Source organism: Pseudopodoces humilis, chromosome 13 (genome assembly GCF_049639895.1).
Source record: "Pseudopodoces humilis isolate 2021_Gansu_Grassland_sample_001 chromosome 13, ASM4963989v1, whole genome shotgun sequence".
NCBI classification, from domain to species: Eukaryota; Metazoa; Chordata; class Aves; order Passeriformes; family Paridae; genus Pseudopodoces; species Pseudopodoces humilis.
The window spans coordinates 17,194,101-17,207,949 of record NC_142212.1 but is presented as its reverse complement, the minus strand read 5'-3'; the positions used below and the strand labels follow the sequence as shown (position 1 = coordinate 17,207,949).

At 42.7% G+C, this 13,849-nt stretch overlaps 1 protein-coding gene across 9 annotated transcripts in view; it reads left to right on the top strand.

Annotated features, from left to right (window-relative positions):
- The window catches only part of FOXP1 (forkhead box P1), a 379,651-nt gene that overhangs the window by 90,701 nt on the left and 275,101 nt on the right, over positions 1–13,849 (top strand). The window contains exon 3 of one of the 9 annotated variants that reach the window (XM_014251617.2): positions 11,935–12,025. The exons of the other annotated variants lie outside the window; for them this stretch is intronic. The gene's annotated coding sequence lies outside the window, so the exon portion shown is untranslated. The remainder of the gene's footprint in view (positions 1–11,934; positions 12,026–13,849) is intronic. 9 annotated transcript variants of the gene reach the window in all.

The window sequence follows — 13,849 nt, the reverse complement described above, 5'->3', positions numbered from 1 at the left end:
ACTTAGGCCGGGTGATCTACCACCAGCAGTTCCCTCCTCTCCCCAGGAGAATGGCAATACAGGGATATTCATGTGTTGGAGGAGGAGGAGGGTGGGGCACACGCACTTTTCGGAAGCGCTGCGTTTCCCATTGCCTGTTTTGATGGCTTTGAGCAGGTTTTGTTTGCAGGTGTGCCCGGCGCTGTGTGATCGCCTGGGGAGCGAGGTGATGCCGACACAAGGAACAAAACCTCAGCTCTACATTTGCTTTTCCTCCTTTTGCTTTGCGGCGCCCGGGTTTTGATGTGTTGCTTCTCAGAAGGCTTGACGGTGGTAATAACGGAAACAGCAAAAAATGTCAGCTCGACTACTGTCTGCGTGTCGGCACTAGTCCAGGGAGTTTCAAAGGGATGTTTTATTGATTCTGTAATTGCACAGTAGAATGGACAAACTGAACTGTACCTCAGGGCAAGGAAAGCCCCTGTCTGAACAGCATCTGTTGGATGTGTGCGCTGCTGTAATTTGGGCAGGGAGTGCTCCCTGGGCGGTTTGAACCAGGGGACTCAAAGCTTGGCTTAACCCTTTCGCTGGAGGCAGTGGAAACTCCAGTTTTGCCTTCTGATGGCAGCCTGGGGAAAAGAGCTGCTTTGGGGATCCCTTTCAGTACCTAAGTGACAATTTGGGGCTTCACTTGGATTTACACCAGAATTGCTTTTAGAAGGAAGTTTGGCACAAGATCTTTTCCCTGGCATTACTCTCCAAGTATTCCCCTCCTCTCAGATCCTGAGCCCACAGGATTGTAACTTGCAGTGTTGCCTCACTTGCAAAATCCACTTCTTAACTGAAAAACTGGTCTTAATCTCTGATGAAATACGTCTGCGTTACAGTGCTCCTGCCTGGGAGCTGGTAACTTCCTCTAGCATGAGCTGATTACTTTCCAAAACTGAAGGAGTGGACTGAGCTGTTTTGCTAAAACAATTGCAAATTAAATTTGTAAACTTTTGCTGTTGCCATATTTTTTCACTGGCATGCTGTCTGCGTGCTGTGTCTTTAATTTGGTGAGAACACAAATCAATTAGGCTAACCTACAGCAATGCAGAAACCGAGGGGAAAAAATTAAAATGCACTGTCTTGACTTGATACGTGGATGCCCAGGGTTTCTGTTCCAATTATTCTCTGTGATTTCTGTTAGCCAGCTAGAGCTGGGCATCCTGCAAAGAGCAGTGCTTCGTCCCCAGGGCAGAGCCCAGAAAACCCAGGGGTAGAAAAGCAGTGCAGGAGAAAGCAGAGTCCAGCCAGGCTCCCTCAGGAGGACTGTAAATTTGACTGGGTTTCACAGTTTCAGGATTAGAAGAAAATAAAATCTGGGGATGGGGATGTGCTGAGGATGGGAGGGTGGCAGCACACCCAGGAGCCCCCAGCTGGAGCTGGTGCTGCACAGGCTACCAGCAGATGCCAGCGGTTTGTGAAATAAACTGTGATCTTGGGGTTTCCACTGCACTTACTTATGGCCAGAATTAGAAATCTTGCTTTTTAAACTCAGTGCTCTTTAAATGCACTTTTCTGAGAGAAACCTGCAGTGCAGTTCTGTCTTGTCCTGGATTTTAGTAGATTTTACAAGAAAGTACTGTTAGAAGAAGAGAAGGGTGTGAAAAGACCTTGTTGGGCTTCCCAGTGCTTAAAGGGTGGTAATTGAAAAGAGGGAGAGCAACTATTAACACAGGCAGATAGTGGTAGGAAAGGGCCAGTGGTTTTAAACTAAGCAAGAAGAGATTCAGGTTTGATGTTAGGAAGAAGCTGAACACTGTGAGGGTGGGGAGGCCCTGGCACAGGGTGCCCAGAGCAGCTGTGGCAGCCCCTGCATCCCTGGAATCCCTGGATCCAAGGCTAGGTTGGACAGGGCTTGGAGCAGCCTGGGAATAGTGGAAGGTGTCCCTGCCCATGGCAGGAGGTTGAACTGGATGATCTTTTAAGTCTCTTCCAGCCTAAACCGCCCTGTAATTGTATTAAATGAAAGAAGATGTGGACTAAACTTCATGATAATTTTGGATATTGGCTCTGATGAACTCCCTTATCTGAAGCCTTGTGTGCTGTAACAAAAATAGGCACTTAAGGATGTGGAGCACTCTGCCAGTTCAACAGAAAGAAAAGTGAAGCCCATCTTCAGTAACTTGTATTGCAGAAATCAGCTGGGGGAGATCCTGCATCTGGGATTTGCTCCATTCCCTTCTGGTGGTTCAGAGGAGTGTAAATTATATACTAGCGGCAACAGCTGTACTTTGGGGCTTTTGCCAGAGGAAGAGCAGCTTTATTCTGCATTGAGATGAGAATGCCAGAGATGTGTTGATTAGTAGGGGAGGGGAACACTGCCCAGTGCAGCTGATACAGTGATCTTACAACATAATTAGTTGCAAGTACACTTTGATCAAGTCCAAAATTCACAGTCCTGCTGAAAGGAGCAGTGAAATCTCGATTTTTTCCTAGCTGGTGAAAGGTAGCTTATCTTTATCTAGTTTTATATTAAATTCATGGCCAAGGTATCGAAAGTCTCTAAGAACAATAGTGCTGAGATTAGTCAGGACCCACAGCGTGGGGTGAGGGGCCGGGGAGCACAGGCAGCATCACTGCAAGGCTTGTTCTTCATCAACCTCCTAATTTGGAGACAGGTTTAATAAAAGCTGAATAGAAATTAAAATATCAGGCTGAACTAGTAGTTTAACATTTGGCTGAGTCTTTATCACCTTCCTCCCCCATCTCTGACTTTTGTCAGATTGCTCATAATTTCAGTCTCAGTGATCTGACTCTGTTGTCTTTTTTTTTTTTTTTATAAGAATGGTGAAGTGAGTGTGACTGAAAATACAGAATGTGCACTAATATTTCCTGTGCCACATCAAATCACCAAAATGACTAAAGAACATCCTGAGCTCTGAAATTCTCAGCACATATTTTCTGTCAACACTAACGCTGAAGTGGAATTGCCCCAGCCAATCAGACATGGGAGAAACACTGACTTACTGACCCAGAAAAAGCTGTATTTCCCAATTTTTTGCAGGTCTCCACTCTGGTTGTCAAGGAAAGGTGGCTGGAGTCAGGATTTGTGGTAGCACAGTGCTTGGAATCCCAAAGGCGCTCCAGGCACATTGATGTGCATGTTAGAGAGGGGTTGCAGAGTCCTGAGGGTAGTAGCCATGGGAAGCAGGCGTTTTGCCAAAGCTCTGCTGAGCATCTCCCTGCCTTGCTGATAAAAATCATTCATGCTTCTTGGCAATAGTATCTGTAGCTGCTTTTGTGATGCCCTGAGTCCATTGATGACTACTTGCAAAAAAAATAAGATACGTAAAAGCTTGTGGGGTTTTCATAGTAAATGCTTGCTGGGTGGTTAAGAGATGCTGGGGAATGTTTTCAAGAGCATCTTAGTCCTGCCTGCAGAAAGATCTTTGATAGAGACAGAGTAGCTGTTGGTGCTCTGTGCTGCCTTTTTTGTTTGTTGCTTTTTTGTTTGGTTTTTTTTTTATGTGTGTGTTATGGGCTTGTTTTTATTTTATTTTTTTTTTTTACCCCCATTAATTTAATTATTTCTGTTCCTGGAAATTTCTGTCTGGGATTTGATTGTAAGAGCTGGGTGTCTGGAAGATTAATCTGTCCTTTTGGACTGCATCTGGACTGTTACTATTTTATAATCATCGACAGTGGCTGTAAGGAGTGAGGAAGGATGCAGTAAAACACAGCAATGCTGACAGTGTGAAAATAGTGCATCTTCTTGCTGTTTGATATTTGGATAGAAACCTTTTATCACTTTAAAAACTGGCCGTGTATCAATATGATATGTTAAAAACAGAAGTAGGAAACTGCAGGCTTTTAATTTGTGCCATTTGAACCCTCTTACCTTGGATGAATGCGGCGTGTAAATTATAGTTCCCATGAGGTAAAAATCAGTCAAATGCTACTTAACCTTTACTCTGCCATGTTTCGTGTTCCATTTGTGCTTAAGAGAATATGTGCATATGCTTTCATCTCACTACCATGCAAAATCATCCTTAGGGTGCCTGTAACAGCACAAAATGTCTTTAAATTTGGATTTAAGGTGAGCGAAACTGCTCTCGTCTTAGAAATCTTAGGGCTGAAGTGGTTTCAGAAATTTTGTTTACCCTTCACAGGTGAAGAGGTGGAAGAGGTTATTTTTTGTTCAGCATGGCCACAGCGATTCTGGTTCTAACCACTGCTGCTGGTTCTAACTGGTTTATTTGCATGGGTATTGGTTATTTGTATTGTGCTGGGTGTTCGTGGCTTGGATTGGTATTTTCCAAACTTGGTCTGCTGCAAAATACCTTGTGTTTTTTCTAGTTATTTTGGTTTGAAATATTCAGCTATTTCAGTTGTTTAATATAGAAAGCAACTTCTCTCCATGATAATTTCCTAGTAAAAGAGTCGGAAATTTGTCAGCTTTGGTGCTTGACATGCAAAATACGTGACCCAGAAACCGCTAAACTTCCTAGAAAAAGTTTTCTTTTGAGTTATGTGTTTGGATCAGACTTGCTGTTCTCAATGAAGCTTATACCTAAGATGGTACTTGCATAATTTATTTAGTGATATTAACGAGAGCCTAAAAAACTTAATTTGGCACTATTTAGAGACACTTAACTATAGTTTTGGAAGAGCAAGATTTTCATAAAAAAAAGCAGAAAAGAGATTTAAGATATTTTCCCAGTGAACGTCTTCATTTGAAAAAAAAACCCCAACCAAATAAGCGAAAGAAGAAAATTGGGGAAATGAGAAATACCGTTTTCAAATGAGCTGACTTCAGAGCCTGCATATCATTTGCATCCTGTTAATTCAAGGGGTCCTGCAAAATAATAAAACAAGTCAGTTGTGTTCCCAGGTGAGCTGCAGTGATTGCGGTGGGAGCAGATGTGAACAAGGGGAGCTCCCTGGAGCCGGGTGTTACCCCCTCACCCCAACATCCCTTGTGCTGCTCACCCGCCTACAGTGGAGACTCAAAGTCTAATTGAGGAGTTTAAAAATAATGTTTTTAACACATGCCTCCTTTTTTTTTTTTTCTTTTTTTTTCTTTTTTTTTTTTCTTTTTTTTTCTTTTTTTTTCTTTTTCTAAGAGAAAAAGGAAATTAAATTTTCACTAAAATGCCGTGGTTGGAACAGTAACAGTGAAGGGAAGTGCACAAGTTGGCGTGGTTTGTAATGCTTAAGTTGGCTGTACTGGGTATCTTATATATTTAACTATATACACTTGTTACTGTATGGAAATATTAAATTTCACACTTAATGGGGACAAACAAATCTAACAAGTTTCTTACGTATGTTCAGTGTGGCAAAATAAGTGCTTGTGGAGGAAATTTTTCTTTAAACAAGCTTGGTTTTAATCATGATGATTCATGTATACAGAATCAAACCCTGTGAGTTTATTTTAATTCCACTTTTTTTTAGCTCATTCATGAGGCAGAATTCATGCTGATGTCCATGATCTGCAGGTGCTCACCTGAGTAGAAAATGAGTGGAAATGGAGGAAAGGTCACGAGAATTGAATTTTTTTTTTAATAGGTGTGCTTGAAATAAATGAAAAGTACTTTAAATTGCCTAGAAGCAGAGAGTGGCAACAGTGAATTGAGTTGTATTTCTCCTCTGCAGCTTTTGTATGATTTGGAGAGTCTTTGCAAACACTCCTGCTGGTGTATTTATTAATGTGGAGCCCTGTACAGTTCTTCAAGCCAGAAACTTTTTGTTGTGGTCAAGGGAAAAAACAATGAAAAGGAGGGGAAGGAGGAAGGATTTTGGAAAGTCTGGTGTATACCCGTATCACCCTCTGAGACCAATGTTGAATATTCTTATTTGCAGAGTGGAGGAGTGAAAATTAAACTTATATAGTTTGCAACTACTTTGATTTAAAGAGTTCTAACTAAATGTGATCTATATTCAAAAAAACAAAGTAAAAGATGTCTGTAAAGTGTGTTTTTTTTAGGGGTTGTGTTAGCCAAAGCCTTGCTGACTCCATGCGGTTGTCAGATGAGTAAATAATGAAACTACAAGGTATTACTTTCACTTGTGGACAGTGCCCAATTTTCCCCCCAACCTCTCCAAAAGCCTAAACAATAACTGAAAGAAGTTTCAAGTGTAGCAAATGAAAAATGAAACATGGTATTTATTAATGTTTCAAACATGTACAGAGATAGAAATAGAGGGCAGTCAGTGGTTCCAGGGAACAGTGTGGGATAGAATCATCCCTTTCTAGAGGGAGGTACCCTTGTAGCTCAGTCAAGTTCTGCCTGGACTGACACAGCACAGGGAGCATGGGATGATGCTGTTTTCAGTGATCTTAATGATGAACTCAGTAGTTGTGGGAAATCCTGAATTGTGGGGGAGAAGGCAGCAGCTGCCTGAGGAGTGGGCACGCAGAAGGTGCCATGAGCATCAGGACACCTGGAGAGCCAGTCTGTGACACTCGGGCTGTGTCTTTCTGCATTACTAAATGCTTGTGAATGGAAAAGCATGCACAAAAAACTTTAAAAGTGAACCACATCCAGGCACTGGTGACAGCAGGGTTCTTTGGGAGGTACTGAATACCTGAGAGAAGGGTGGTCTTAAAAACAGAGTGGACCAGGAACCAAGTGCTCCAGATTCCCCAGAAAAATTAATTTACAAGTTTATTAAAAGTTTTCAAGAACCTTTCTTTAGTGTTGATGTCAGGACATAAAGTGTTTTTAGATGAAGAACTGACAATGGTTTTTCGTGGAAGAATCTATACAAGGAAGAATAGCCTTGATTGTTTTTTGTCACATGTCTGAAAATAACCCTGCAGCAGAACAGTGATGTTAAGCGCAGATCAGTGATGAAGTGAACAACTTCACTGTGTTATTTTGCTCCTGTAAATGGTTTATTTCACTTTGTTTGTCGGAGCATGGTTTCAGCTGAGCTTGTTTGTATGCACAAACTGGATAGTAGTGAAGTTGGGAAATCATTTGACCTTCTGATCTGTATAATCACTGACAGAGACACGTTGTGATATTGGTATGTCATGGCTTTAGGTGGTTTAGTAACATAAATGAGGCTGGTAACATGAGCTCCATGTGTTTTTCAAATATGGTTATTTTCTGTAGTAGTTTCCTAAGTATTACACATCGGCCAGTCCTGCAGCTGGACTGGAATTGCCTTTTGGAGTTTTGCAGTTGATTGTGGACTTTGTATGTTTGAAAGCCGAGAGGCTGCATCCTGAATAACCCATCCCACGAAGGAATAACTATGCTTTAACATTTAAAGAGTCCTTGGTGGCTTCAAGAGAAGGGTTGCAGTGACAAAATTCCAGATTCTGTGGCCAGGGTAGAGCCCCTTGGCAGAACTACGTGGCCTTGTATCTACAGTAAAAGCAATGATCTTTGAGCATCTTGGTTATTTTGGGAAAATGTTCAGACAATGCATCAGTCTAGTTTTGAAACAGCTTCAAACATTTCACCACTGAAACCTCTAAAGCAAATGTTACAGAACATGCAGCTTGTCTGTTTATCTTCTCTAAGACTATGTGAAGTCTTATGTGAAATGTGATAAGAATCACAGTATCTCCTTTGGTTGCTCAACATGAGAAGCTGATGAAGAGACAGTCATCTATGAGACATTCTTCAGAATAGCTGCAGAACAGATAGCTTTGCTAGGCTGTCTCTGTAGAGGGATGAAGGGGAGATTGTAACCCAAGTACATAGGCATGGTCTTTCTTTTAAACCTGGCCTAGCATAAGTGAGGGCTTTGCTTTAGTTTAGCCATCAAATCTGTGTTTCCAGCATTTCTGGAGTTTGACCCCTCCCCTGTGCTCCTGTCTGTGCTGCTGTTCCTTTTGTCTGGTTGCTGTCCCAGGGCTCAGGTGTGTTGTTCCTTGCAGCGTGTTTGGCAGCAGTGCACGGGAGGGATCACTGGTCCTGGGAGGATGCACACCAGTGCTCCTCCATCCTGGCACCTCACCAGGTGTGGCAGCTCAAACCTGCACAAAGAAAATTCACCAAAAAGGTAAAGAAGAGTTGATTCCTACCCCTTATGTGGCTCCCCAGGCAAACTAAAGCCCCTGTACCAGTAAAGTGGTGTTTTGATGGATGAAGTGAGTTATGCACAAACCCCATGGCAGAGCCTGGCACCAGAGACCAATACAGTCTTAGTGCTGTTCCACTAGAGAAGAGCTCATCATCTTCTCCTCTGGGGAGCTCCAAGGTCCAGGGAATTCAGGTGGAAAAAGATCCTTTTTCTTGCCCCTTATACAGTCATTGTGCATGTTTTGTGTATCACTCTTCTGCTGGAGATACTAAGGATGTGAAAAAGAAGAGCATGTAAATCATTCTTCATAACAGAAATACGGAAACCAAATGTTTTTGAGTGCTTGAGTTTGAACTGAGGACAGAATTTAGATCATGGGGTGACATGAGGGATGGGATGCACGCAGGCAGTGGGGACAGCATTTAGAAAAGAGGGGTGGAGTGATACAGGTAATCCTTGCAAGTGAACCAAAATCCTTTAACCAGCGTGATGATGCACTAAAGCCAATGGGGAGTGCTCGCATGGAGATTTTCCTTAATTATATTTTTTATTTCTGGAGCTGTTTCCCCAGTGTTTATGATCTGACAGCAGTAATGAGTCACTGTATCAAAGCTGTGGCCAGGAAAGGGAAAAAAAATGTCTATACCAAATGTCGTGGACTGATGCTGTGTGTGGCAACACAAATAAAGGTGCTTTGTGGTTAATGCTGCAAAATTTGGCTCACAGAATGTTCCTGCTTTTAAAAACCTTAGCAAGTGAGATGATCTGTTATTATTTCATTTGCAGGATTAAAATGAAGAAAAAAGTCCTCTCTTGGTCTTATCTACATGTGTTTAATTTTGCAGTAACCCCCGTAATGATGAGTTGGGGAAAGATGAATGTTTTTCAGTTTCTGAAGTTCTTGTGTAGAGATAACTTTTTGTTGGCATGGCTGTGAATGTGGTCACTGATTTCTTTTTTTATTTCCCCCACTTCTCTGCCTTGTTGACAACCTGCTAGCACAAGTGGATTCAAAATTGGGATAAATACTGCAGGTGTTACAAGCTTCTCTGATCCCTTTGTCCATATTTAATCTAATCTCAAATTAAATGAATGCTGTTGATTAGATTCCTTTCACATGTGTATGGATTGCTCAATGTGTGGCAAAATTTTATTCTTTTCTTGTGTGAGTGGAGCATAGAAGGTGAAAGTATACAATTAATTTGCCTGCAGATTCTTGAAAATTGTGTGCTGGATTTCTCTGAACATGCTGTATGGAACAATATTTCAGACAAATTATTGTTATTTACTGTGGATTTTGCCTGGATATTAAAAGTCAACAATTATGCTTCCTTTTGGTTCTTAATGGCTTTTTATTTTGAAAAACCTGCCAAATTCTTTCTCAGAGTTGGTGGCCCTAATGCTGATCCTCAGAAAGCGTTAAGTAGAACATGGCATAACTTCCCAATGCTGTTATTTTGCTGTATCCATGACTATTATATTCAGTTTAAAGTTGTTGATAAATTTGGTGGGGACATGTGCTGCAGAATCCTCACCAGGGATGAGGGTCTGTTGTGGGGTATTTGCTGCAGCTGGATGGGTCAGTGGTGTCTCACATGAGCCATGTGGGTGGTGTTGGCTCCCTCCTCCATGGCTGCATCCCATGGGATAGGTGCCACCCCTTGAGGAGAACGAGGTTTCCAGCTGTGGCACAGCCAGCCTTGCAAGCAATCTGCTACAAATCCCAGTGAATGTAGTGATGTGCCCCCTGCCCTCCCCAAAAATGCACAAAGAAAATCCTGAGCTCTTCGATCCTGAGGTCTGCTGCTTTCTTGGGCCCCCTTTTCCTTCTCATTTTCATTGAGTAAGTGTCACCAGCTGGATGGTCCTTGAGTGATGGAGTGTTGTTTATTGTGTGGAGAAAACAGGCTGCAGATGGGTCCTTGTGATTTCTTCTGCCTTGCTACTATATGTGATTTTCCAATCCCAGATATCTTTGGATTTGCATGATCCAAGTTCCTGGCTGCCCCAAGTATTTATGGGCTTCAGTGGTGACCATCTCTGGTTAAACATCACCATGACCTCTTTGGGGCAGCGTTAGCCTTTGCTGGCTACTGAATTTCCTGAAAAAACCTGGGGTGGTTGCATTTTGGTTTTGCTGTCAGGGTGATAATCTGTCACCAGCTTTCAAGACAAAAGATGTGCTAGAGAGGGTTTTTGAGTAGGTGTGTGCATTATAGTGGGTGATTTATCTGCTTGGTATAGACCATCCCCATGGTCACTTAACTGCTGGTTCATTTAGGCTTTTGTTAAATGCATTAATTAGAGGAGCAAGGGTCCTTGATTTATTATATTGGATTAGACAGGCAAACCTTGAGTTAGGCTTGTTTTTTATTTCTTGATTACAGTTATACAAATAAAATTGCAGGTTCCTTCTTGCAAAAAGGGTTCCTTTCAACACAAACTCTTCTGATAAGCAGAAAACTGTGTTTATGGAGAACTGCAAAACAAGGCTTGGTAAGAGAAATATTTTCTACCTGGAGGCTTGATCCACGTGTCAGAAAGTGGTTCTCAAGGCAAGGGGTGGAAAGTTGGATGGTCCAGGGGCCTTGAAAAAGGTGTGTTGCAAAACAACAAGTAAAAAATAAGTGCTGCCTTGAAAGTCCTTGGGTTTCGGTTCCCTTTTGAAGGTAAAGCAGTACATGCAAGGTTGAAAAATGTCAGAGCAGTCACCTATATCAGCAAGTAAATTGGAAACCAGTTGTGATAAGATATTCAAAGAAGCATGGAGAGTACTGTCCTGGGCATAATGTAGTCTATCTGACCCATCAGTCTGGTTCACTGGCAGTTTCAGTTGCGAGGTGGGACAAGCTAAACAGAGAATACAGATTTTTCTGTGAGAACGAGACCTTCATTTGAATTCTTCAGCGAACCCTGGCAAGTGTTAAGGGTGTCAGTGTTTCTCCCAGCTGCTTCTGCAGAAAACAAGAGATGGTTCCTGGAGGTTCGAGTTTGGAGCTTGGACTGGCCCAGTAGAGGTTTCTCTTACAAGATACCCAGAGTTCCTGTAGGGCCATGAAAATCTTCACTTTTTTAGTGAGTTATGTTTGAGAAGCTCCAGGGCCTTGGAGGAGCAGACTGGGTCAGTGTGGTTCTCCTCTTCCTATAAGAGTGTGCAAAATAAAATAAAGTATTTGAAGCTTGAAGTTCAATCCAGGCAACACCATGGGGCTGACCGTGCTCCTCACTCCACGCCCTCCCAGCACAGCCCCTTTACATCTGCTCTGTATTTGGGCTCCAAAGGTAAAAGCAAGGAAAGAAGGTTTCCTCAAAGGGATAGTGTTAAACTATTAGTACTGGGAAATGTAGATATTATTTCTTTTTTTGAGTGCTGTGGATAATTTTCATCAGGGTTTCCTTAGCTGCAGCATGTGTTTTTAATCGATGACTGTGGCATTTTTGGAAGTCATCTACAGCTTTGCACTCCAGGTCAGCCAGGCTGTCGCACCAGGTCACATGAAAGTCTGTCTCTTCACTTTTTGAAACTGCCTAAATGTAAGTGAAAGGTCCCTGCAACCTTGTCAAGGATAAAAATCCAGCCTGTGGGTACCTGTGGAGGCACAATTCTAACCACTTTATTAGTAACCTGAAGCTGGTTGTCTTGAAATCTTCCTGTTTTGTCCAGTAATGACTGATTGCTCAGTTCATATTTTTCCAGACAAGGTCTTTGTAGGTGGTTCAGAGCAGAACAGGCAGTCTGATTGATTCTCACCTGTTCTTGTACTCTCTTAATTGTATTTAAATTTGTGAAAAATGAAGGAATTTAAGGAGCAAATAAAGGACAAGATGGCATTGAAGCATCCCCCCCCTTTTTTTTTTCCTATCATGATTTAGGTGAAAGGCTTTCAAAGAGTAATTCCTGTGTGCCTTTCTCTATTGTTCTTGCAGACCTGTGGAAGATGTGTCCTACCTTCATGATCTACCCATTGGTAGTGTGAGTTGCAGAAGATGCTCCCCTGCAGCTAAGTGCTGCTCCCAGGTAGACAGCGATGAGCTCTGCTGATGTCAGACTAGTGAATTTCTCTCTTTCTTTATTTCTCTTTCCCTTTTCTCCCATCTTGCCTCGATCCTTTTATCTAAGCCTTCCGATTCCTTACTGCTGAGCCTCGGGACAGTGGGATCTCCAGGAGGCAAGGGTTAATGTTGTTTGTTTGCAGGAGGAGGGTGGGGAGTGCTGCAGCGAGGCTGAGATGAAAGGTACCACCGGGAAGTGGTTTTCTTGGCTGGGGAAGGTAGAAATGCTTTTAGCCTTGTGACCCAGTTGACTGGCTTTGAGTTCCATGCTGCTGCGAGGTAGCAAGCCCAAGGGCAAGGGCTTATTCTGTGGTTTTTTGTTGTGGAAGAGTTTCCCAGGAGTTAATGTATAATTTTCACTCCAAGGCTTGTCTCCGTTGTTCACACAAAGAAGTTCACACAAAATCTCCCCATAACAGCCCTTGTCCGAAGTTTCCCCATAGTGCCTGGCCAGTGCTGCTCAGTTCTGCAGGCCCTTGGCTGGAAACATACAACTTGAAACATACAACTTGCATGACTTGAAGTTTCATTCCCAGTAAGAGTAATTATTTTTGTCTAGGTAATCACCAGGCAGTGTCAATACTCCTCTTCCTTTGGGTGGAGGCATCATTTTTCCTCCTGGGACTCTGCAGAATTCCAGTACTCGGTGTGTTTGCACTGCACAGCTTTTGGTGGGAACAAAAAAAAATGGGTGATACATCACCTAAAGCACTGACTCAGGGTTTTTTGGAAGCACAGGAATTGAACTTGGGTGGATTTTTGATGTGACTGTTCTCAGGCCTGGTTGTAGCTCTCCCACCCTGTACAGGAGCAGGTATTTCAAAGTGGTATGCATCTGCAATAATTCATAGCATCTCTGCTGCCTAATGCCTCACTGTGTGAGGGGTGGTTTTGGTGGAGACTTTTCTTCCTCCAGGTTATGCTGTTGACAAGCTTTGACCTACTTGGTCCTTCTAGTGTGAATTTTGCCTTGCTGGAGGTACCTTGCCCAGATACAGTGAGTGATGCTCACCGGGCTGATTGTAGGGGAAGGTTTGTAGTCACAGTTAACAGGAAACAGTGGAGACTGTAACAAACCAAGCATGAAAGCAGGAGTGGGTGTTTGGATATCTTGAGAGATGGTTTTCCTTTGGTGGGATGAGGGGGTGGGGAATACACCAGGCAGAAGAAGGTTCAGATTGAGAGATAAACTTTCCAGAACAGCACCTGCAGTAATTTTGGGGCACGGTAGCTCAGGCTGGTGTAGAAGAGCTGATACAGTGGTGCTGAGTGTCAGTTCCCTGCAGTTCTTTGGGGTCCTGTGTGCAGCTGGCTTTCACAAATGTGGAAGGGCAATGGAACCACTCTTTTGGGTAATACAGTAATGCTTCCTGATATGATGGTTTTGTGTGTTGTGGGTGCTTAAGGAGCCTTATGTTTATTTTATACCGCAGGGATGCAGAGAGCTGGTGGCCAAAATATGTCAAGGTGTTGGAATCCAGGTCTTTCTGCAAAATACCCAAACCTGTGTTAGGTTCTGTGGCGGACAAACTCACTTAGTGATGGAGGGGTTAATAATTCTAAGGCATGTCTTCAAAATGAGGATTATTTTGGAAACCTAAATGAAGTTTATTATTGAGTTGTTACAGAAATGTGAAACAATCAGCAATAGAAACAAATCTTTCAGATGGTTTGTAACTTTCTGGAGCTACGTCTGCATTCTTCAGCAATGCTGGGCAAAAGCAGTGGCTCCTTGGAGAGAAGCAGCTGGTGCCTTAAACCTGGGAGCTTTCCAGAGGTTTTACACTGT